Source organism: Eurosta solidaginis, chromosome 2 (genome assembly GCF_040869045.1).
Source record: "Eurosta solidaginis isolate ZX-2024a chromosome 2, ASM4086904v1, whole genome shotgun sequence".
Lineage (NCBI taxonomy): Eukaryota > Metazoa > Arthropoda > Insecta > Diptera > Tephritidae > Eurosta > Eurosta solidaginis.
In genome coordinates this window covers 303,607,240-303,632,268 of record NC_090320.1, presented here as the reverse complement: position 1 = coordinate 303,632,268, position 25,029 = coordinate 303,607,240, and the positions used below count along the sequence as shown (strand labels likewise).

Genomic DNA, 25,029 nt, shown 5'->3' with positions numbered 1-25,029 from the left:
AGCCCAGTGAGAATTTTAAAATCTTTTTAAATGTCATTATCCTTTTACCGGTTTTATCTTGTAATATTTGTATCATGTGTATAAATAAGTTTTGAGTGAAGTGTCATTGGAAAGCAATACAATCAACACACAAGCACAATGGACTATCTATGTATGTGCACTTACGATCTGAGTGTCATTCTCTGTGCTATAGAGCGTGTTACTGTGTTATGAGCATTTACCAGTTTGAGCGGCATTGCACAGTCAGCTTTGTGCCATCGAGTGTGCCACTGTGTTATAAATTAATCGATAAGTGTGCGTGTGCGTGTGCGTGCCGCACATTACTGTGTGTTAACACAATAACACAGCACAGTGCTGTGTTACTCAGCCTTATAGCACAATATTTAGATACGAGCACCTCAAAAATGTCCATGTCAAACTGCAATTCATCCGAAAGAAACTTTTTTCTTTACGTTGATTTTATTTACATAAGCAATGGATTTCTTATATATCGATTTTTGTCCGTATTTGCTTTTGTTTGTTTGTTATTTTTGTAATGCTGCGTATCTTAGGTGTCAACGTAGTGCATAGTATGCACTACATACCCAACAAAAAATAGCGTAAACGACTATACAGTTCTTAAACTTACTTTTTAGTTAAAAAAAAAAAAATAGAAAACTTGAAAAAATTACCGGGAATAGCCACAAAATGTTTTCTTTATAATCCACTGGCTTCCTGGCATAACCGAAGAAGTCTCTTTGAATTGTGATGGTAAACAAAATTCCGATGGTGGTATATTATGCCTTAATTATTATCAAACTCAAAATATTTTATTTTTTTATGCATAGATGACGACTTTTTTTCTGTCGCATTCGTTTTTCAATCTATCCTACTAGAAAGCTCGTAACTTAAAATTTTTGCTAAAAAGGACGTATGTATCTCAGACATTCTGTTAATAAAACCTTATCTCAACGTAGTCGTTAATAAAGTCGTATCTCAGGAAGCTGGTTGACAAGCTTGTAATTGAAATAAACAATTTTTTGACAGAAGAGACATGAACTAATTTTTTTTTTGCAAATCGTTAACGACTTAAAATCCTAAACTATATTCTGGCTTACCAATTTACGTCTTTTGCGAATGTGAATAGTGAATTATGTTAATATCGAAGATTTTTAGACAAAAAAAGCTACAACATTTTTAACCGATTTCCTGAGATAAGAGTTTATTAACGACTTCGCTCAGATACGGCCTTCTTAACAGAATGTCTCAAATACATCCTTCTTAAGAAAACTTTTAAGTTACGACCTTTCTATGGCAGTTTCTCGAGGAAATTTTCTCTTTTTATACTCAGTTGAGCAGAGCTCACAGAGTATATTAAGTTTGATTGGATAACGGTTGGTTGTACATATATAAAGGAATCGAGATAGATATAGACTTCCATATATCAAAATAATCAGGATCGAAAAAAAATTTGATTGAGCCATGTCCGTCCGTCCGTCCGTCCGTTAACACGATAACTTGAGTAAATTTTGAGGTATCTTGATGAAATTTGGTATGTAGGTTCCTGAGCACTTATCTCAGATCGCTATTTAAAATGAACGATATCGGACTATAACCACGCCCACTTTTTCGATATCGAAAATTTCGAAAAACCGAAAAAGTGCGATAATTCATAACAAAAGACAGATAAAGCGACGAAACTTGGTAGATTAGTTGAACTTATGACGCAAAATAGAAAATTAGTAAAATTTTGTACAATGGGCGTGGCACCGCCCACTTTTAAAAGAAGGTAATTTAAAATTTTTGCAAGCTGTAATTTGGCAGTCGTTGAAGATATCATGATGAAATTTGGCAGGAACGTTACCCCTATTACTATATGTACGCTTAATAAAAATTAGCAAAATCGGAGAAGGACCACGCCCACTTTAAAAAAAATTTTTTTTAAGTAAAATTTTAACAAAAAATTTAATACCTTTACAGTATATAAGTAAATTATGTCAACATTCAACTCCAGTAATGATATGGTGCAACAAAATACAAAAATAAAAGAAAATTTCAAAATGGGCGTGGCTCCGCCCTTTTTCATATTTCATATTTGTCTAGGATACTTTTAACGCCATAAGTCGAACAAAAATTAACCAATCCTTTTGAAATTTGGTAGGGCCATAGATTTTATGACGTTAACGGGTTTCTGTGAAAATGGGCGAAATCGGTTGATGCCACGCCCATTTTTTATACACAGTCGTCCGTCTGTCCTTCCGCATGGCCGTTAACACGATAACTTGAGCAAAAAACGATATATCTTAACTAAACTTAGTTCACGTACTTATCTGAAGTCCCTTTATCTTGGTAAAAAATATGGCCGAAATCCGACTATGATCACGCCCACTTTTTCAATATCGAAAATTACGAAAAATTAAAAAATGCCATAATTCTATACCAAATACGAAAAAAGGGATGAAACATGGTAAGGTTGTTTTATTGACGCGAAATATAACTTTAGAAGAAACTTTATAAAATGGTAGTGACACCTACCATAGTAAGTAGAAGAAAAAGAAAAAGTTCTGCAGGGCGAAATAAAAAACCCTTAAAATCTTGGCAGGTATTACATATATAAATAAATTAGCGGTATCCAACAGATGATGTTCTGGGTCACCCTGGACCACATTTGGTCGATATCTGGAAAACGCCTTCACATATACAACTACCACCACTCCCTTTTAAAACTCTCATTAATACCTTTAATTTGATACCCATATCGTACAAACTCATTCTAGAGTCACCCCTGGTCCACCTTTATGGAGATATCTCGAAAAGGCGTCCACCTATAGAATTAACCCTCCCGCCCTTTTAAAATACTCATTAACACCTTTCATTTGATACAAACATATTCTAAAGTCACCCCTGGCCCACCTTTATGGCGATATCGCGAAACGGCATCCACCTCTCTGAAGTTGGCAAGACAACTTTTACGTGGAAAAAAATTACCTATTGGGAAAATTGCCGTGAATTTGCCGTAATTTATCCGTGAAACAAAAAAATTTGCCGTGGCCATATTTTAGAAAATACAGGGTGGCACGCCAACTTCACGTGAAAGAAAACCACCTTAGAGACCAGCTAGGAAAATAATTCTTGCACACGAATTTGCCGTAAATTTGCCGTAGATAAGTGGCATATTATATAATTTCGAAAAAATAAAATTTAACTTTTCTTTATGGTGCACCGCCAACTTCACGTTAAGTTAGCGTGCCACTTTTCGAAAACCACCTTAGACACCAGTTAGGAGAATAATTCTTGCACACGAATTTGCCGTAGATAAGTGGCATATTTTATAAATTGGAAAAAAAAAATTTCAAATTTCAAATTTTTTTTTATGCTGCACCGCCAACTTCACGTGAAGTTAGCGTGCCACCCTCAGAAAACCACCTTAGAGGCCTGCTAGGAAAATAATTCTTGCACACGAATTTGCCGTAAATTTGCCGTAGATAAGTGGCATATTATATAATTTCGAAAAAATAAAATTTAACTTTTCTTTATGGTGCACCGCCAACTTCACGTGAAGTTAGCGTGCCACTTTTCGAAAACCACCTTAGACACCAGTTAGGAAAATAATTCTTGCATACGAATTTGCCGTAAATTTGCCGTAGATAAGTGGCATATTTTATAAATTGGAAAAAAAAAAATTTCAAATTTTTTTTATGCTGCACCGCCAACTTCACGTGAAGTTAGCGTGCCACCCTCAGAAAACCACCTTAGAGGCCTGCTAGGAAAATAATTCTTGCACACGAATTTGCCGTAAATTTGCCGTAGATAAGTGGCATATTATATAATTTCGAAAAAATAAAATTTAACTTTTCTTTATGGTGCACCGCTAACTTCACGTGAAGTTAGCGTGCCACTTTTCGAAAACCACCTTAGAGACCAGCTAGGAAAATAATTCTTGCACACGAATTTGCCGTAGATAAGTGGCATATTATATAATTTCGAAAAAATAAAATTTAACTTTTCTTTATGGTGCACCGCCAACTTCACGTGAAGTTAGCGTGCCACTTTTCGAAAACCACCTTAGACACCAGTTAGGAAAATAATTCTTGCACAAGAATTTGCCGTAAATTTGCCGTAGATAAGTGGCATGTTTTATAAATTGGAAAACAAAAATTTCAAATTTTTTTTATGCTGCACCGCCAGCTTCACGTGAAGTTAGCGTGCCACCCTCAGAAAACCACCTTAGAGGCCTGCTAGGAAAATAATTCTTGCACACGAATTTGCCGTAGATAAGTGGCATATTTTATAAATTCGAAAAAAAAAAAATTCAAATTTTTTTATGGTGCACCGTCAACTTCACGTGAAGTTAGCGTGCCACCCTCAGAAAACCACCTTAGAGGCCAGCTAGGAAAACAATTCTTCATTTCAAATTTTTTTTATGGTGCACCACCAACTTCACGTGCCAACGGTCGTCGTAGCAGCGGCGTGAGGGATGCAGCAGCTTAACGGCGGTAGGACGGCGAACGACCAACGGTCGTCGTAGCAGCGGCGGGACGGATGCAGCGGCTTAACGGCGGTAGGATGGCAAACGGCCAACGGTCGGCGTAGCAGCGGCGGGATGAAGGCAGCGGCGGCACCAGAGGGGCGACGATGCGACGGCAGCGGCGGTGGGCTACGGAGCGTGTACCAGGGCCGTGGTGAGAGGGGAAGTAGGCTGGCGATGGGGTTTACCTGGACAGCGGCGGCTCGTTCCGGGCGGGGTCGGTTGACGGTATCGGCAGTCTTCGGCAGAATCGATAGTAGGCCGGTCGGTCACCTGGGGAAGAGACTGAAAACTCGTTAGTGCTGGTTTCACCGCTGGACACCCCCGCCTCCCTACTTGCACACTAGTAGAAGGTGCGTAAGGGGGGCGGAGGTGTACCAGCCGGGGCACCGCGGATCGACCCGTGGGTGGAGGGGAAGTGCACCTTAACGGCACAGCGGTAGCCCCTGTGCGCACGCATCGGCTCACGGCTGAAACCAGAGCTATGGAGAGGGGTCGTGCGGTCGTTCGGGCAGCGGGTCATTCCTTACCGGATTACCGAAGACACCACTCTCGTCGTCCTGGTGCAGCAAGGGGGCCAAGGTGGGCGACGGAGGGAAAAGTAGTCCGAAGACACCACTCGCGTCGTCCAGCCCTGGTGGAGGGTGCCCCGCGCCATGACGGCGCCCCTGCCGCGCAGCCCCAGCTGAGGGGGGAAGGGGGTATTTGGTCATTGAGGCAGCGGGCCGCTCAAGCACCAAGGTGGGCGACGGAGGGAAAAGTAGTCCAAAGACACCACTCGCGTCGTCCAACCCTGGTGGAGGCCATGACAGCGCCCCTTCCACTCAGCTAGCTAGCCGAAGTGGTTATTTTGTCTTTAAAAAGACAACCACTCCCGCTGGCACACCTGTGAGGACTGAATTGCAAAAATGCAAATTTGATGTTTATATGGGTGGTGCCGCAAACTGGTTGAGAAGTCAACACACCATTATTGTGATTTTCATTGATTTGCTATCAGTGGTTGTTGACTATGCTATAAAAGAATAAGTACAAGTGGTTGTTGGTTATGCTATAGAAAAATAAGTACAGGGAGGTTCAGGTTTAAGTGAATAAGGAAATACAGGGGGTTACGTTATTGTAACGCTACGTTACACGCTGCTGACTCTAATGGATTTGTCGCAGACCAATTTGGCAAGAAAACATCCCTTCTATTATACACTGAGACAATTAAATTTTTTTTGGCGCAAATAAATGTAAAATAGAATAGTTTAATAATTTTATGTTACTTAAATTTTTCAAAAAATTATGAATCCTTCTAAAACAGAAAGTTTTAAAAGATGATTTCAGACATCTTGTGGTTTACACACAAAATTTTCATATTTCGAGATTTTATGATACCTAAATAAACGGCTGATGAGATTATGAGAACGTATAAAGTATACTTAAAGAGACAAAAATGATCACCATCGCTGTCGCCAGGCTTATTTTTCTAATAAAAATATGGGAAAATAAAACTTCGTTTGCGTTTTCCCAGAAAATTAAAGCTTTGGACTACTTCTGTTCTGAACAACCAGAGTAGCAACATCGGATGAGGCTATTATTTGCGCATTTGCGAACAAACGCTCATGCGCAGAATGTTTTCATGGTTTACTGTTAACAATTTATTTTGTTTAAATAATAAAGTAGTATTTGTATGGCATATTTACGAATTAATTTTTGTGTGTTAACAAACATTCGTGCATATGTTCTACCTCATTGATTTTTCATCAACAACTAAACCACTACCAATAAGATGATTTTAGTTTTACTCACACAGCCACAGTTTTCATTTTGGTGACCACTGTACTAATACACCCACAAACATTTCAACAACATAACCCAGGCGGCGCGCCGCGGCGTCGGCGTCTGTTTTTATGGTCTTAATACTTGCACCAAAGGCTGTTCAGCTCTTATCAACTGCGTGGGAATTACCACACATTCCAAGGACTGTACGAAGCATATATATATACATAACAAAACAGACAGACGTTTGTAGAATTAGATGGGGTCACACTGAAATGACAGTCCTTGGTCGTCCCAAATGTCGACCATTTTGAACATCGACGTCGATGGCACTACGCTACCGACTGTCCTACACCCCAAAATCCTGGGTGTGACGTTTGATCAGGATCTACATTTTGGTGAGCACGCAGCCGCAATCGTTCCGAGAATTCAGAGCCGTAACAAAATCCTCAAATCCCTCGCTGGCAGTACTTGGGGAAAAGATAAAGAAACGCTCATGACTACATACAAAGCAATTAGCCAGCCGATTAAGTGCCACCCATATGGTCGCCAAGCCTAAAAATCACCCACTGAAAGAAACTACAGGCCTGCCAAAATTCAGCTCTCTGCTGTCCCCAGAACACCATCTGCATAATGAGGCGAGAATACTCCCCATCAGGGAGAGAAATGAGATGCTGACCAAACAGTTCCTGTTGAATACCCAGAAACCTGGGCATCCCAACAGACATCTGATTGATGAACCAGCACCGCCTAGGGGCTTAAGGAGTCATCTCCGTAAGCATTTTGAGGAAATACGGCACCTGAGAACCCAGCAGTATGAAGGGAAAAAACACAAGCAGGTCCTTGGTGAACTCCATAAACAGGCGTCGAACCTTTATGCCGGGAATAGCCCGGTGAATCCAGTACTTAACGAAAATTATCCAAAACTCGCGGAAGAGGAACGCATACTCCCCAGGGAAACGCGTGTCACTCTTTCTCAACTTCGTTCTGGATACTGTAACAGGTTAAACTCTTACCTATCCAGAATCAACCCCGACATGCAAAATGTATGCCCCGCTTGCAATGTGTCCCCACATGACACCAACCATCTCTTCATTTGTAATGTGGAACCAACGCCTCTAACACCCCTTTCCTTATGGTCCACCCCTGTTGAAACGGCAAGTTTCCTTGGACTCCCGTTAGAGGATATTGATGACAATTTGTGATCGGTCGCGGCTATTAGGTGGGGCGAGCATTGCTACGACAACAACAACAACGTTTGTAGAATACAGACAGACGGCGCCATAGTGGCTATTCCACTATGTTCGATACAGCAGGCGTTTTTTGTGTCTGTTTAATATTTGTACAAATGTACAATACTAGACATTGGCATCAGCGTTTTTTACCCTTAACTGTTGCATCAAAAGATGAAAAGGATCGCTACTGTTTTTTATCTATTTATCTTTGCGTATGGGTGTTTCACGCGTTACGGATGCTCCATCCTGACACACTCTTTTGAGCATAGAAACCATAGCAGGCATAATGCTGAAAATTTGCATAGCTTTCTACCTAACTCAAATACAAAAATCTTTCGTAAGTGATGCACAGGTCATCATAAAGTTGCTGCTCAGATGTACATATGTAACTCATATTTTAAGCGGCATTATTGGAATGGTTTATGAAGGAACATGCAAAGACTATGGCGCATAGTCATAGTCAAAATAAAATAGATTTTATATTTAGCTGCAGATTTTTTGACAGATAGCTCATAGAAAATTATATCAAAAAGCTGTACCTAATTTTAAAAACTATTTTATTTTGACTATGCGCCTATATATTTTTATAAAATATGCCACTTACCATACGGTGCGCCATAAAAAAATTTGAATTTTCTTTTTCGAATTTATAAAATATTCCACTTATCTACGGAAAATTTGTGTGCAAGAATTATTTTCCTAGCTGGCCTCTAAGGTGGTTTTCTGAGAGTGGCACGCTAACTTCACGTGAAGTTGGCGGTGCACCATAAAAAAAATTTGAAATTTTTTTTTCGAATTTATAAAATATGCCACTTATCTACGGCAAATTTACGGCAAATTCGTGTGCAAGAATTATTTTCCTAGCTGGCCTCTAAGGTGGTTTTCTGAGGGTAGCACGCTAACTTCACGTGAAGTTGGCGGTGCACCATAAAAAAAATTTGAAATTTTTTTTTTTCGAATTTATAAAATATGCCACTAATCTACGGCAAATTCGTGTGCAAGAATTATTTTCCTAGCTTGCCTCTAAGGTGGTTTTCTGAGGGTGGCACGCTAACTTCACGTGAAGTTGGCGGTGCACCATAAAAAAATTTGAAATTTTTTTTTTCGAATTTATAAAATATGCCACTTATCTACGGAAAATTTACGGCAAATTCGTGTGCAAGAATTATTTTCCTAGCAGGCCTCTAAGGTGGTTTTCTGAGGGTGGCACGCTAACTTCACGTGAAGTTGGCGGTGCACCATAAAAAAAATTTTAAATTTTTTTTTCGAATTTATAAAATATTCCACTTATCTATGGAAAATTTACGGCAAATTCGTGTGCAAGAATTATTTTCCTAGCAGGCCTCTAAGGTGGTTTTCTGGGGGTGGCACGCTAACTTCACGTGAAGTTGGCGGTGCACCATAAAAAAATTTGAAATTTTTTCTTTCGAATTTATAAAATATGCCACTTATCTACGGCGAATTTACGACAAATTCGTGTGCAAGAATTTTTTTCCTAGCTGGCCTCTAAGGTGGTTTTCTGAGGGTGGCACGCTAACTTCACGTGAAGTTGGCGGTGCACCATAAAAAAAATTGAAAATTTTTTTTTTCGAATTTATAAAATATGCCACTTATCTACGGAAAATTTACGGCAAATTCGTGTGCAAGAAATATTTTCCTAACTGGTGTCTAAGGTGGTTTTCGAAACACGCTAACTTCACGTGAAGTTGGCGGTGCACCATAAAAAAAATTGAAAATTTTTTTTCGAATTTATAAAATATGCCACTTATCTACGGAAAATTTACGGCAAATTCGTGTGCAAGAAATATTTTCCTAGCTGGCCTCTAAGGTGGTTTTCTGAGGGTGGCACGCTAACTTCACGTGAAGTTGGCGGTGCACCATAAAAAAATTGAAATTTTTTTTTTTCGAATTTATAAAATATGCCACTTATCTACGGAAAATTTACGGCAAATTCGTGTGCAAGAATTATTTTCCTAGCAGGCCTCTAAGGTGGTTTTCTGAGGGTGGCACGCTAACTTCACGTGAAGTTGGCGGTGCACCATAAAAAAAATTAAAAATTTTTTTTTCGAATTTATAAAATATGCCACTTATCTACGGCAAATTTACGGCAAATTCGTGTGCAAGAATTATTTTTCTAGCTGGCCTCTAAGGTGGTTTTCTGAGGGTGGCACGCTAACTTCACGTGAAGTTGGCGGTGCACCATAAAAAAAGTTAAATTTTATTTTTTCGAAATTATATAATATGCCACTTATCTACGGCAAACTTACGGCAAATTCGTGTGCAAGAATTATTTTCCTACCTGGTCTCTAAGGTGGTTTTCTAAGGGTGGCACGCTAACTTCACGTGAAGTTGGCGTGCCACCCTGTATTTTCTAAAATATGGCCACGGCAAATTTTTTTGTTTCACGGATAAATTACGGCAAATTCACGGCAATTTTCCCAATAGGTAATTTTTTTCCACGTAAAAGTTGTCTTGCCAACTTCAGAGAGGTACGGCATCCACCTATGGGACTAAGGATTACTCCCTTTTAAAAAACTCATTAACACCTTTCTTTTGATAACCATATTGTACAAACAAATTCTAGGGTCACCCTGCTCCACCTTTATGGCGATATATCGAAACGGCGTCCACCTATGGAACTAAGGATTACTCCCTTTTAAAATACTCATTAACACCTTTCATTTGATATCCATATCGTACAAACAAAGTCTAGAGTCACCCCTGGTCCACCTTTATTGCGATACCTTGAAAAGGCGTCCACCTATAGAACTAAGGCCCACTCCCTTTTAAAATACTCATTAACACCATTCGTTTGATGCCCATATTGTACAAACAAATTCTAGGGTCACCCCTGGTCCACCTTTGTGGCGATATCTCGAAACGGCGTCCACCTATGGAACTAAGGATTACCCCCTTTTAAAATACTCATTAACACCTTTCATTTGATACCCATATCGTACAAACGCATTCTAGAGTCAACCCTGATCCACCTTTATGGCTATATCCCTAAATGACGTCCACCTATAGAAATATGGCCCACTCCCTCATAAAATACTCTTTAATGCCTTTCATTTGATACACATGTCATACAAACACATTCCAGGGTTTCCCTCGGTTCATTTTCCTACATGGTTATTTTCCCTTATGTTGTCACCATAGCTCTCAACTGAGTATGTAATTTTCGGTTACACCCGAACTTAACCTTCCTTACTTGTTATAATTATAAGCTTTTATTTACTTTCACTTGGCTGTTGTTTGTAATCAAATCTTGCAAGTTAAATTTGATACACTTCCCGGTGTCCGATTGAACAGAAATTTTGCGTACATGTATAACTCCGATGACAATGCAATATAACTTTACGAGAATTTGATAAATTAATCGATAACAGAGTTATCGGTAAAGATTTGTGTTCACAAGGGAATAAAAGCCTAAGTCCTTTGTTTAGAGGGATGGTGAATAACCTACGGCGGCTCAAGAACGAGGTAACTTCGCTTTTTTTGTGTATACAACGAACGTAGAAGTTAGGCTGTTATCGCTCAATGTTGCATACTTTTCTGCGCACTTGATTTTGTTTTACAGATTTAACCCACAGAGCAGAGATCTGCAATGAGTAGTTGTAAACTGAACGCGACATAGGCAAAGTCACAATAAAATATGATTTTAAGTTAGTTAGCACTGTTTGACTCAATTTTATATGTGCTCTGTGTCAAAAACGCTTCAACTAACATAGTCACATTTTATTTCGATTATGAACATGCCCCAATATATTCGCATCATGATATAAAAAATCGTGTACTCATACTCAGTCAGGGTTATTTAAACGTAGCGATTCGCATCGGTAATTTGGTTGAGAGTCTTTTTCATTCTGACACCGCGTTAGCGTTGAACGCGATAGATCTGACAACCGAAGATGCTGATATCCGAAGCGAAGCCACTTTTGGCAAACACATACGATATGTTTTCTCGAAAATCTGTATATTCATATGTATCTATGTATGTATTTAACGTTTTGTTGTTGCAAGAACACGTGACATACACATGTTCACATGCACATATATACAAATTCATTTGAATGGGTTGAACAAAGCATGGGGCGCATTCCAAAGCACAACGCACAGTTGCAACTTTACGACAAATTAGTGAGCATAAAAATTTTCCGCTCTATTCACTCAACGTTTTTATCGATTGGTTGTTGACAGTTGGCTCAACGTATCGTTTCAAAGGCACAATTACTTTCACTCAGCTGATAACTGATTATTAGCAAGATCAATTAATTGATGGAAAAAAAAACAATGATCAGATTGATGTTAATAATATAATACACTCAGACATTAACAAAACAGGAGGTCTTCCAAAAGAACTAGAAAGATTTGTTGGTGCTAAAGTTATGTTGAGATTTAACGTTGACGTTGCTAAGGGACTTGTAAATGGAGCAATAGGTCACATCACTGAAATTATATGGCCATATTACAGACGTGTTCAACTATACCATAACGATATACCAGCGGTTTGCGTAGACCTTGGTAACGATGGCGTTGACATAATACAGGCTAAATCAGTTCAATTTCCTTCTAAATTTAATCACGGCACAGCTGAAAGAAGAATGCTCTCGATTGTCTTGTCGTGGGTTTCAACTGGGCACAAAATGCAGGGAACTACTGTAGATCATGCTGCAATTTATCTAGGCTGCAAATTATTTGCTGCTGGTCAAGCTTATGTAGCTTTAAGCCGAGTTAGGTCTTTAGCAGGTCTTCGAATCGAAGAACTTGACTGGTCAAAGTTGACTGCGAAGAAACCTTGTAATGTTGATGCATTAAAAGAAATGGATAGGATGAGAAACGTTACAAATAACTAAGTAAAGATTACATAACTAATGTAAACAATATTGTACCCTAATAAAAATTAAAAAAATTGATATTTAAATTAAATTTAAGAAAAAAGCTTTTCTAAGAACAAGGTTTTATTACTTGTTAATAAAATTAACTAAAAAGTAAAAAATGAATTGTCTGTAAAGAAATATAACACTTTATAAGTTCATTGTAACCTTTAACGGTAATTAGGATTCTTCGTCTGCGACAAAAAAATTCCATATTGTACATAATTATATATTTTTAACATTAAAACTTTACACCTAAATTATTATATATCACAGTTTATATCACAGTCCTACTTGTGCTAATATAAGCGTGTTAAATTTTGATGATATAATTAAGAACATTTAGGACCTACTTTTCTTGCTATCTTGCCTGCCACACCGTATGCCCTGGGTTCACACCCCGCAACATTAAAATTTTAGAAATAAGGTTTTTCAATTAGAAGAAAATTTTTCTAAGCGGGGTCGCCCCTCGGCAGTGTTTGGCAAGCGCTCCGGGTGTATTTCTGCCATGAAAGGCTCTCAGTGAAAACTCATCTGCCTTGCAGATGCCGTTCGGAGTCGGAATAAAACAAGTAGGTCCCGTCGCGCCAATTTGTAGGAAAAAATTGAAAGGTGCACGACGCAGATTGGAAGAGAAGCTCGCGCCTTACATTTATTTACTTTAATTAACTATTTTACAAGAAAGAGCACTTTTTTGGTGGGTGCTTAACATTTATGAACATACGTAAGCTCATAAATGCTAAATTTAAACAACAATATGGTTGTATATTTTATACCTAGTTGTGTGCTCTAACAATAGGTTGAGTATAACTTTGTTTCCCTAACTTTAGTTTTTAACAGCACGAATTTCAGTTATCTTGACTAAAACAGAAATCGAAGCAGCAGCCTTGTCCGCCGTTACGATATCGAAAGTTTAGCTTAACTCAACAAATGATAATTCAGTAAACATTACATATCAAAATAACAAAGTAAATTAGTCTTAACTTTCTAATTACTTTGCCTTAATCTAGGAACTTGTTTTTGAATTATGTAATAAATAAAATTTACTTACAATCATACAGGGTAGACTCTGAAGTTCTGATTAGGGCTGTCGTATTGGATTTACTGATGTGTTCTGGGTTTGGGACAGTAATATCTTACAGTTCTATTAATTTGAATGTCTTTGCTCACTTTATGGGGAATCCAGCAGTCTAGGCGTATTGTTAAGCGGAATTTATTTATTTATTATATTTATTATGGCTTAAACTAGTGAATATAATTCGTTATTACAGCTCTTTACAAAATCCGGGCTTCATGCGGATGCGCCCCTCGTGTCGGTTTGGCGGGCTTGGGAGGGTATTAATCCGTTGGGCTTATTATTATTATTATTATTGCATAAGTTGGATTCATTCCAATCAGCACATTGACTAGCCTAACAGAATAACAGACGGACGAGTCTGGGAGCCACTCTTCTATGGGAGATTGGAAAGGATGCGCTTCTAATCCTCCATTGCTCCCATAAATACTTCTAAAATCTCAAGAGATGTTTGGAAACAGTGGCTCAACTCGAGAATCATTGCGTACTCAGCAAAAGAGGGAATTTTATATAAAGCCAAAACTGCTATTACTTAAGTTGAAAAAATTTAATTCCTAAAATGTGGTTCTCTAACCTTGGAAATTTTTTTCAACTCCACCTCAACTCGATATCCAATGTAGGATATCAACTGAATGAATGTGTTGGATATTCATTTGAGAACTGTGCATTTCCCAAAATCTCTCAAAGGTTGGATAATATTTTGATAACGATAATAACTTTCTCAAAAGTTGGATAGTGATTGTTGAACGAAGTTGGATATCAACTCGAGAACTATATGGTTTAAGAATAATTAAATAATGATGTTGTATATCACCTCCGGAACTAGATATATATTTCGATGGAGAAATATTTTTGCCATGTACCCAAAGGCGGCCTTAAACTGTGACTGAAAAAATGCTCAGTAGTTTAACTGGAGTTTGAATTTGACAAGAGGTTAAGCAAACTTAGTTTAAGGTTAGCATAACCAACTACTGAAAACCCGGGGCCAAGTGTGTAACTTTATCTATACTTATGAAATTGTTGCGCAGATAACCATTCTGCTAAATTTCAGTATGCATTATATCAATTGCAATTGAAATGTGTCTCTCCATTTTATCTCCAAACTATTCTCCACTTCTATGTCCGAAAATGGTGTATGTCCACGATTCATCGCAACCGATTCAGCGATAGTTTATACACTGTCACCAAAAGAGGTACATGTCTCCGCTATGCAGTACACCCTGTTTTGGAGGGAGTTATTCACCACTGCGGCGAGTCTTCAATAATTGTCACTAGATGAGTCTCCAAAACATTATCTAAGTTATGATAAGCGTTTTCTTACCGCAAATTTAGAATTTTCGCTAAGATATAGCTTATTATTTTCTTCGAGTTATAGCTCCCGAAACATAGATAATTGCTTAGTCATAAAAGGTGCCACGTCCATTTTTTTAAATTTAAAGTTTTTCCTATTTATTGTTATAAATCCACTTGGGAAATGAAATACCATTGATATAAAGCTCTTTTTTTGCAAAGATATAGCTTATTTTATTTGTCCACAACCCTTTTTAAAATCTTTTATATAAAGGTGGGCGTGGTCCTTAACCGATTTCGTTAATTTTTCTTCAAAGCATTCCTTATAGTAAGGCCTCCTCTCTGCCGAATTTTGTTACGTCAGGTTTTACGATTTTTGATTTATGATTAATAATATTTTTAAAATTGATTTTGTCACAAGTGGGCGGTGCCACGCCCATTTAAAAAAAAATTCAAATTTTTATGAAGAGTTTCAATATCAGTCCACACGGCAAATTTCAACATTCTAGGTGTATTATTTACTAAATAATCAGATTTTTTGTGTTTTCCAAAATGTTATATATATAAAAATTGAGCGTGGTTATCATCCGATTTCGCTTATTTTCAATACCAATCTTTTCTGGGTCCAGATAAGCTAGGGTACCAAATTTGGTGAAGATATCTCAGTATTTACTCAATTTATCGTGCTAACGGGCGGACGGACGGACGGACATGGCTGACATGAGGATTTTGATATATGGAAGTCTATCTATCTAGATTCCTTTATACCTGTACAACCAACCGTTATCCAATCAAAGTTAATACGCTCTGTGTGCAAAGCACGCTGAGTATAGAAACTAAAAAACACGCCGTGCACAGAAGTTCGTGTCTCCGCTATTAAGCACAACTCGTTTTGTAACGAGTTATTGAACCACTGCCGCCAGATGTTACAAAGAAGCATACCTACATACAAGTGAAGCTTATAGAAGCGTGTTAAAAAAGCTACTGTTTCTATAAGAATTGTATTTTAGGGTTGGTAAATGAACTGGCCGCTAAGTTGTATTCATATCTGAGGAATTGTAACTTAGAATCAATCGTAGAAGCAAGAAATTAGTAAAATTAGCTTAAAAGTGGAGGAGATACGACTTTTCCGAAGGCAAAAAGATCGGAAAAAAATCCCAAGAAAATCCGAAAGAAACTCACAAGTGTGGCGAACGGACGGTAGCAAAAGAACGGATGTACATATCACTTATGCTGTTAACAGTAATTGTATGTATGTACGTCTGATATGTACGCCACACAAGTTTACGTATAATCTCATACCCACACACATTTATGTTGCTGCTGCTTGCTACAAAGTAAAAAAATAAACAAAGAAATAAAGAAATGGGTGAGTTGTGATTAAGAGCGCGCGCGCAAAATATGAAATTAAGTTCATTGAACTTTTAGCAAAATAAGCGCAAAACGAAGCATCACAGAAACGGACGAAGCATTCGCTACAAAACTTGCAGAGGTGATTACGAGCGCGAAAACAACGTCTTGGGTAGGGGAGGGGGGGAGGGGGAGGGAGGGTGAGAATAGCGCATTGGTGTCATGAACGTTTGCTGCGCCAGCAATGATAACGAGGGGAAGTTGACGGCAATGCGCAACAAAATAACGAACAAATAAGCATTGATAACAAACTACAACAATAACAGCTAATTCCAGTTAAAAGATTTTCAATTCTTTATATCTTCTTCTTAACATTACTCTATATTGATGTGTTGCTGGAATAGAAGTTAAAAGGTCATTTATGTATGCTTGTAATGTACATATAAAATAAATAAATGTAAGGCGCGAAAACCTCCGAAGAGATCTAAGGCCGAGCTTCTCTTCCAATTTGCGTCGTGCTCCTCTTGATTTTCCCTACAAATTGGCCGGACATGACCTACATGATTTTATGCCGACTCCGCACGGCATCTGCAAAGCAGATGAGTTTTCACTGAGAGCTTTTCATGGCAGAAATACACCCGGAGCGCTTGCCAAACACTGCCGAGGGGCGACCCCGCTTAGAAAAATTTTCTTCTAATTGAAAAACCTTATTTCTGAAATGTGTGATGTTGCTTTGCCCGGGGTTTGAACCCAGGGCATCCGGTGTGGTAGGCGGAGCACGCTACCATCACACCACGGTGGCCGCCACATATAAATATAGCCTCCTGAATTTATCAACAACTGTTTTAAAGGCATACTAATAACATATGATTACAAATGTACATGTGTATGTTAATTTATAAAACCAGCAACTACATATAGTGGGGCTTTTTTAAACTAATCAAAACATGTATGGAGATAATTATTAGTCATAGTCACATTTATAGCGAAACATTTCTTTACGACTTTTTTCTTACTACACCAAAAAAATTAACTTGCTGAAAATGAGGAAAATAGCTATTAAAATAAAACAAGTAGACTTCTCTTTTCTTAACTTTTCTTTTCTTTTCTTTCCTATCCTATCCTATGTTTTTATTTTATTTTGTAACTAATGAACTATTATACGAAGTTGTTGCTTTTGTAAATACTTTGAATATCAGCAATGAAAGTTACACATTTACTCCTATTTGCTGAACCTTTTTTGAATACGTGTTTGGACTTTGGTGTGATGTCATTTTTAAATTAATATTTTAGCACTTTATAGACTAACTGTTTTTTGAGAAGACCTATCAATACCTACACATATAACGGTTTATTCCTTAGACTTATAGTTTGCCCACAAAAGGAGCGCAAAGTTTTCAACCTGCCTATTCATGTGCAGATCTTCACTACTTCAATAACTTATCCTCTTGCAAAACAGTTTACGACATTACTTTTAATCTTATCCTTATTCTTAATCTTACTGTAAACGTTTTTTTACTACTTTGACTCAAACCATTACTCTTTGTTTTACTTTTATCCTCACTCTATTTCTCTTGATCTCTTTACTTCTCTGGCTTCCCTCCAACTTCCTCTACGTTTTCTTCCGATTTCCTCTGTTTTCTTTTTTTTTCGTGTCCTCGTTTCCAATGTGGGGATATATTGAGTTTGGCTTGTTTTGCTCACATTACATAACGAAGTTTATAAGAAAGTAGCAAAATAGTACCAAAAATTTTCCTTCTCTACTGCTGTAAAATTCATGACCGGATTATGAGGGCCCTCAAATTGTTGTAGTTGTGCTAACGACTTCAGCTCTCTGATTTTATTGTGTCATGAGACACACTATAAAAATATTCCACCATTTGTTTTAATATCTCCATCTAGAGCTTTCACTGTTAAGATTTAATAAATCTCATGTCTTAATCTGAAAACTTCAAAATCTTCAAAAAATATCTGTCATCATGAATTTAAAAGCTACTCCTACTTTGAAAGTAGATTTAACTTAAATCTCTTGCGTTTCGAGATTTAATTTTGTATGATAAAAATTGCAAGATTAACGTTAAATCATTTCAGATGCCTTAATCTCGAATAAAGCTCAAGTGGAAATAAGCTATAAATCTGACTTGTACATATATCCTACGTGATAGATTTGGATTCGGTGATTAGTTCTGAAGATAGGCAGGTGGATATTTGTACGCTGCAAGCCTATTGCAGATCACGGATACGTCAACCAACTACTCGTTCAAATAATCCGTCCTTCGTCTTTAGATGGCAGGTTGTTTGTATTTTTGGTGCCTGAGCGCAAATGCACGACATATTAAAGAACCTCACCCTGATGCCTATCGCAGCTAGACACTCGTACACAGACCTTGACGATTTCATTTACATTCATGTCAAACCCCAGAGCTACTTTTTCTTCACTTGACCACCGTGCTAGATGACACAATGCCCGACTAACTTCATGCTTCTAAGCATTAGGATATTGATTATCCACCAACCAGCAATGACAATTCAAACCCCTTAAACGCCTTAAAATTGTGGTCTTTAAAACGTTTGAAGGTTTGAAAACTGCAAACTTCAATTAGCACTTAAGCCATATACCACTGTTACGGTTACCCAACTGAAGCTCTCTATCTTTCCGCTTTTATCCAAATTTTGTATTTTGTGTCCCAAGATTTGATTCCATATTTTAAAAAATCTATTAATGAAAGCATTTTCCCTGTTGAAACAATATTCACACAGTGTTTAATCCTGCCACTTCGGCCGCTTAAACTGAGATGAGCAATAAGAGTGGTAAGGCTAAACTCTATTCAACATTAACTGTAGTTGTTCTGGCAAAGTTGACATAGTCATAACCATGATGGAATTAATATTTAGGTGTTCTCATTCCGTTGACACGTTTTCCCTTGTTCTGACAAGTTCGGCATGCATAATTTAGAGGGTTGTCTATCATACAAAATTGCTTTTGAGTTCTACTACGATCGTAGTAGATTTCACTATACATTTAGAAATATAACTATGTAAGCCGTTATCTGAATTTTTTAGACATAAACATAACTTTGTATTCCCCAAAAGATTAAAGACAAAATTTTGCAGAAAACTTAATTTTTTGAGGAAATTTGTAGGAAAAATTTAGCAATAAAAATTTAGTACTTTTGTAGTACAAGTAAATACTGGCAAATAAAGCTGGCGAAAAAGTGAGGCTATGTTGTTGACATCACCTTTATTATTTCATCATGGTCATAACCATGATACAAAAAATGGAGGTAGTTCCATTTAGTGTGACGTTAGCCACTTGACTTTTGCGGGAACAACGACAATTTCACCAAAAACAAGCTACCAGATTGAAAAAATTTACGAATTTTTCTAATTTTGATGGATTTCATATTAACGAATACGACTAAATTACTTTCATAGTTATTTTAAATAAAAAAGAAAAAAAATGAGCCCCATGACTTCGAAATATTTTAATACGAAATATCAGCCTAGAAAAGAAGGGTTTTAATAGGCTTTTCGAGCTCCCGAAAATTGTTTTGGTGGAAGAAACATGGATCGAAGTATGCAAAGCAAGGTAATATAGTCTTCTTAAGTGTCCGTACGTTTGCTCAGAACATTTTGACAAAATATACACGTTTGTCAATTGCTTGCTCAAAGGAGGTCCTTATAAACCGACACCGCAATTTCTTGATAAACTGGCTACAAGTCCACATTTTTCATTTTTTTTATTTATTGTATAATTCAAGCGTTGCGCTTTAGGAGGGAATTGTTAAACCATTTTTTAGGGAGAACATTACCCTGTAGCTCTGCAGGTTAGCCACTAGTTATGAAAGTGTTTTTGCCCGTTATACCAGAGGTCACCTTGGTACAGCCCCGTCTATACACATTCTGTGCCCTTTTAGCATTGACATAGATGTGAAGACTTTGGAGGTAGACTTTTTCTCAACATGCCTTGAGAAATATCCACTGTAGGAGCATGATAATAGGGCCATGCTAGGACAACAGGATTTTTTTTTGCCTAGGGGTCAAGCTGCCATAAAGATATGAGTAATTAACCAATATATGAGTCATTATCCACTATTTTTCAATAAAATTGCTTGTTTTACTGTATTCTCAATCGATATGAATGCACATAAACCGTGCTAAAGCATATTATTATTGTCTCAGATGACCATTGCGTTTTCATCCCGAAAAACCACAATTTCGCCTTAAACAGTAACGGTATGGCAACGCTTCTGGCAAAACAACAAACATTATGAAACTTCAAAAATCCCCAAATACGTCAAAAAATTTTGAGTGAGACTACCTTCTTTTTTGTATCATGGTCATAACCATTTCTTGACTTATACATATCAATTGTGTTCGGTTTTTGGTGCCTTAACGTAAATATGTGACAATTTCATAAAAAAGAAGATAATGCAAAAATTTACGAACGAATGCCACAAATATTAAGTCATTTAGTCAAACCGAATTTAAAACGACAAATTAAATATCCCAAAACCTCATTAATTCATCAAATGAAATATTTATAAATTAATTAATAAAAATAGGCTTTAGTTGACCAATATGTGCTGTAGTGCAAGTCAAAAGACTCCGCTAGTACAACCCGACGTTTCGCTAACCATCTTGGCATCCTCAGGGGTGAACTGCATTTATTTCAATTATTTTTCTAATTTCAATCAGCATCAACATTATAACATGTACAAGAAAAAATCATAATTTGGAATTAAATATACATAAACCTTACTAATTAATATCACAATTATATATCGAGCACTTACAATTCTTGTATACGTTAATATGTCTATCTTACATATTGCACTAAACGTCGTCATCAATATACATATTTTAATTTAAATTAATTTATTTTAAAAATTATGTTGATACCCGTTTGTTTGGGTACACTTGTCAAATATGTTTGTTTAGTTGGACTTTGATCCATGTATGTTTGTTTGCATGTAAGTTGTTTCATATGCATAACAGATAAGCAGAAGAAATGTCATCTGTGTCTTCTTTTCTGTTTACTGTTCTGTTTCTGGTTCGTAGTATCCTTAAACTCTCTATTGTGAATCTAACCTTTTCGAGTTTCTCTTTGTCTATGATTTTCGCGTTGTGGAAATGGTGGAAATTACATGTTATAATGTTGTTGTTGATTGAAATTGGAAAAATAATTGAAATAAATGCAGTTCACCCCTGAGGATGCTAAGATGATTAGCGAAACGTCGGGTTGTATTAGTGGAGTCTTTTGACTTGCTCTACAGCACATATTTGTCAAATAAAGCCTATTTTTATTAATTAATTTGGAAAAACGAATTGACCGGCTACAAAAAGTTTGAAATATTTATAGGTTATGGATATGGCGAAAAACCAAAAAGCAATTTGTTGGCTATGGTATGGTTATGGTTAGGGCGTTATGGTATGGCACCTTTGACCAATTAATTTGATTTCCATAAGGTTGATTACATCTGCTGTTTTATATGGATGTGGATATGGATTTGGCAAGTCTGCCACGAGCTTTACATAGAACGTGATTATCTTCATTTTCGTAGTTAACGCCTAATCGTACTTCTAGATGGGGTATATGTGTAACTGTATATATACGATTAGATTAAGCGCAAGCAATATGAATATGCAAATTTCTAATTGTACTTAAGGGATTTCTTAGAAAAATATATTATTTATACTTCGCAAATTTATATATTAATCTAACTATGTTATTTTTTCTTTTCAGGTATGTACTTGAAGTATCTACAAATGTTGATATCTTAATTTTATTACTAAATGCTAATTGGTTTATTACCCATCTCAAGTTGTGGATTACTGAGATGGTAAAATTTGCTTATGTAAGTATACTAAATTTCTCCTAAATTTTCAGTAACCACACATACGTCTGCACTTACGAATATTTGAGAAAAAAATATCGTAGGTTTAAAATAAGCTACTTAATATTTTTACCATATAAGTTGTAGTTTAAGCTATTACATAGTAGTACTTTGTTCCCCCAGCCAATAATTAACGACTGCATAAAATATTTAAGTAAACTTATTTTTATTTAACATCAAAATTAAAGATAAATTAGTTAAAAGTTCAGGGATGGGACCCACGAAAAATTAAAGTATTCTGGGTATCTCTGTGGACTTGCCCCAAACCCACACTTATTTCAGAAAATACGATGACGGACTACAAAAAAGTTGCTAACAACAAAAGCAAAGAAGCTGATGGGAACTTAAATTACAACCAAAATAATGCAAAAAATAAAAGATTAAGTAAAAAAAAACGTAAAATAGAACTCATGTCTATATTAATAAATAATAAAAAGCAACCCAATCTGATAAAAATGCGTTTTTATTTGTAAAGTACTAAGCAACGTAATAAATCCTATTTTTCCTCGAAAATCTGCCTAATATTCTTAAGAATACACGAAGTACATATATTCATTTAGAACAACTCGATCGGCAAAATGATTTTTTGACACTTGAAGACATCGCCAAGCGGTTGGAGTCGTTTTCGAAAACTTTAAACACCAGTTTTTGCCGAAACAACGTTTTTGAAAACAGTGCGCAGTGCTACTCTAACAATTCTTGATCGATTTAAATGTTTTTGAAACCAAAATTTTCGTAAATCTATTAGCTTGTGCCTGACGTAGGAATTTCACGTTAAACGAAAGGAAAACGTGATTTTTTGCGGATTCCTTTGCAGTATTCAGACAATTCAGAATCTTAACAAAATCCTAACTATATTAACTTTGATTGGATAACGGTTGGTTGTACAGGTATAAAGGAATCGAGATAGATATAGACTTCCATATATCAAAAAATCATCAGTGTCGAAAAAAAATTTGATTGAGCCATGTCCGTCCGTCTGTCCGCCTGTCTGTTAACACGATAACTTGAGTAAATATTGAGATATCTTCACCAAATTTGGTACACGAGTTTATCTGGACTCAGAATAGATTGGTATTGAAAATGAGCAAAATCGGATGATAACCACGCCCACTTTTTATATATATAACATTTTGGAAAACACAAAAACCTGACTACTTAGTAAATAATACACCTAGAATGTTGAAATTTGACGTGTGGACTGATATTGAGACTCTTGATAAAAAAAATTTTAAATGGGCGTGGCACCGCCCATTTGTGATAAAATCAATTTTACAAGTATTATTAATCATAAATCAAAAATCGCTAAACCTATCGTAACAAAATTCGGCAGAGAGGTTGCCTTTACTATGAGGAATGATTTGAAGAAAAATTAACGAAAAAGAACCACGCCCACTTTTATATAAAAGATTTTTAAAAGGATCGTGGACGAATAAAATAAGCTATATCTTGCAAAAAAGAGCTTTATATCAATGGTATTTCTTTTCCCAAGCGGATTTATAACAATAAATAGGAAAAAATTAAAGAAATGGGCGTGGCACCGCCCCTTTTATGACTAAGCAATTTTCTGTGTTTCGAGTCATAACTCGAAGAAAGATCGTAATAAAATTGGGTACACAGATTTTCCCTATAGCAGGAAATATTTCTAGCAAAAATGGACGAGATCGGTTAAAGACCACGCCCACTTTTATATAGAAGATTTTTAAAAGGGTCGTAGACGAAAATAATGAGCTATATCAAGTTTTACTGTAAGAGGAAATGGAGAGGCATATTTCTTTTAAACGGGCGGTGCCACGCGTTATGGAGAAAAGTAATTTATCTGAAATGAAATGTGCAATTGAAGCTCACGCTGAGTATATAATGTTCGGTTACACCCGAACTTAGACAGCTTTACTTGCTTTTCCATCAAAAAATTAGAGAAATTTTTAATAAACGCACTAATACCCATTTCACGTAGAAACTTAATCGAACAACAATTTTGTGGAATGCAATAATTAAGTTTTCCTTTTCACACAGGGATATTTGCTTCATTAAGCCAAAAAAAAATTTTACGCTTTTAGAAAAAATTGTTAAAATGGATAGCAGCCGTTTTCTCGTTAACTATTAAGGCAAATAAATAAAATGCATGCGCAACTACTCATAGATGTTGCACCTAAACAAATATGTGCTCCTTTTTTGAAAAAGCCATATTGTCCTTTTGCTGCAAATGCAGCGAAAAAAGTGTTAAATTTATTGATGTTTTTCTATTTTTCGTAAATTATTGAAAATGATTTATTTTTGGTTGTCATTTGTTATATATCTGTAACTGGCCTATGTCTGTACATTTAAGATATAAAAAAAATTGATGCCAGGGGTCATTCTTAGAGCAACTGAGTTCAAATCAACAGTTTTTAAAATTTTTGCCTGTATGTCTGTCTGTATGTTTGACCGGGCATCACTCAAAAATCACTGCATAAAATTAGATGCGACTTTCGTCGTTGTGAAACTAGAGCTTTAACTTACGGTTTAGGTTACATTTTAATCCGGTAGGTCACTATGGTCTAGACACCAAAATATGGACACAAAACCACTCAGCATGTGATTCAATTTTGAATTTCCCTACATATCAATACAATTTGATTACTCTTTCTGACTAAATAATGAGTTATCATACAATTGAACAAAAGAAATAATCAAATATGAATACTTTTGATGATGAAAAACTAAAAAGCATTTTCCGATCACTTTTTGGAACCATTTTTGAAGACCTTTAATGACTAAATTTTAATATTTCATAAAAACCAACAAAAAGAATAATCAAATATGCTTACCTTTGATGATCAAAAACTGAATATAGTTTTTCAATCACATTTTGGAATCATATTTGAATCAAATGTGTTTACTTTAGGTGATCAAAAATTTATAATCATTTTTCATTTAGCTTTCTGAATCTTTTATGAATATATTTGTTGACTGAATAATGAATTTTATACCTGTTGAAATTTTACTTTTAATTAAAAATTTTATTTTTTTCACATACACATATTTTCTCAATCAT

General features: G+C 36.3%; 1 protein-coding gene across 8 annotated transcripts in view; it reads left to right on the top strand.

Annotated features, from left to right (window-relative positions):
* Positions 1–25,029, top strand: part of spen (split ends) — a 204,128-nt gene that overhangs the window by 104,739 nt on the left and 74,360 nt on the right. The window contains exon 5 of one of the 8 annotated variants that reach the window (XM_067768861.1): positions 21,842–21,953. The exons of the other annotated variants lie outside the window; for them this stretch is intronic. The gene's annotated coding sequence lies outside the window, so the exon portion shown is untranslated. The remainder of the gene's footprint in view (positions 1–21,841; positions 21,954–25,029) is intronic. 8 annotated transcript variants of the gene reach the window in all.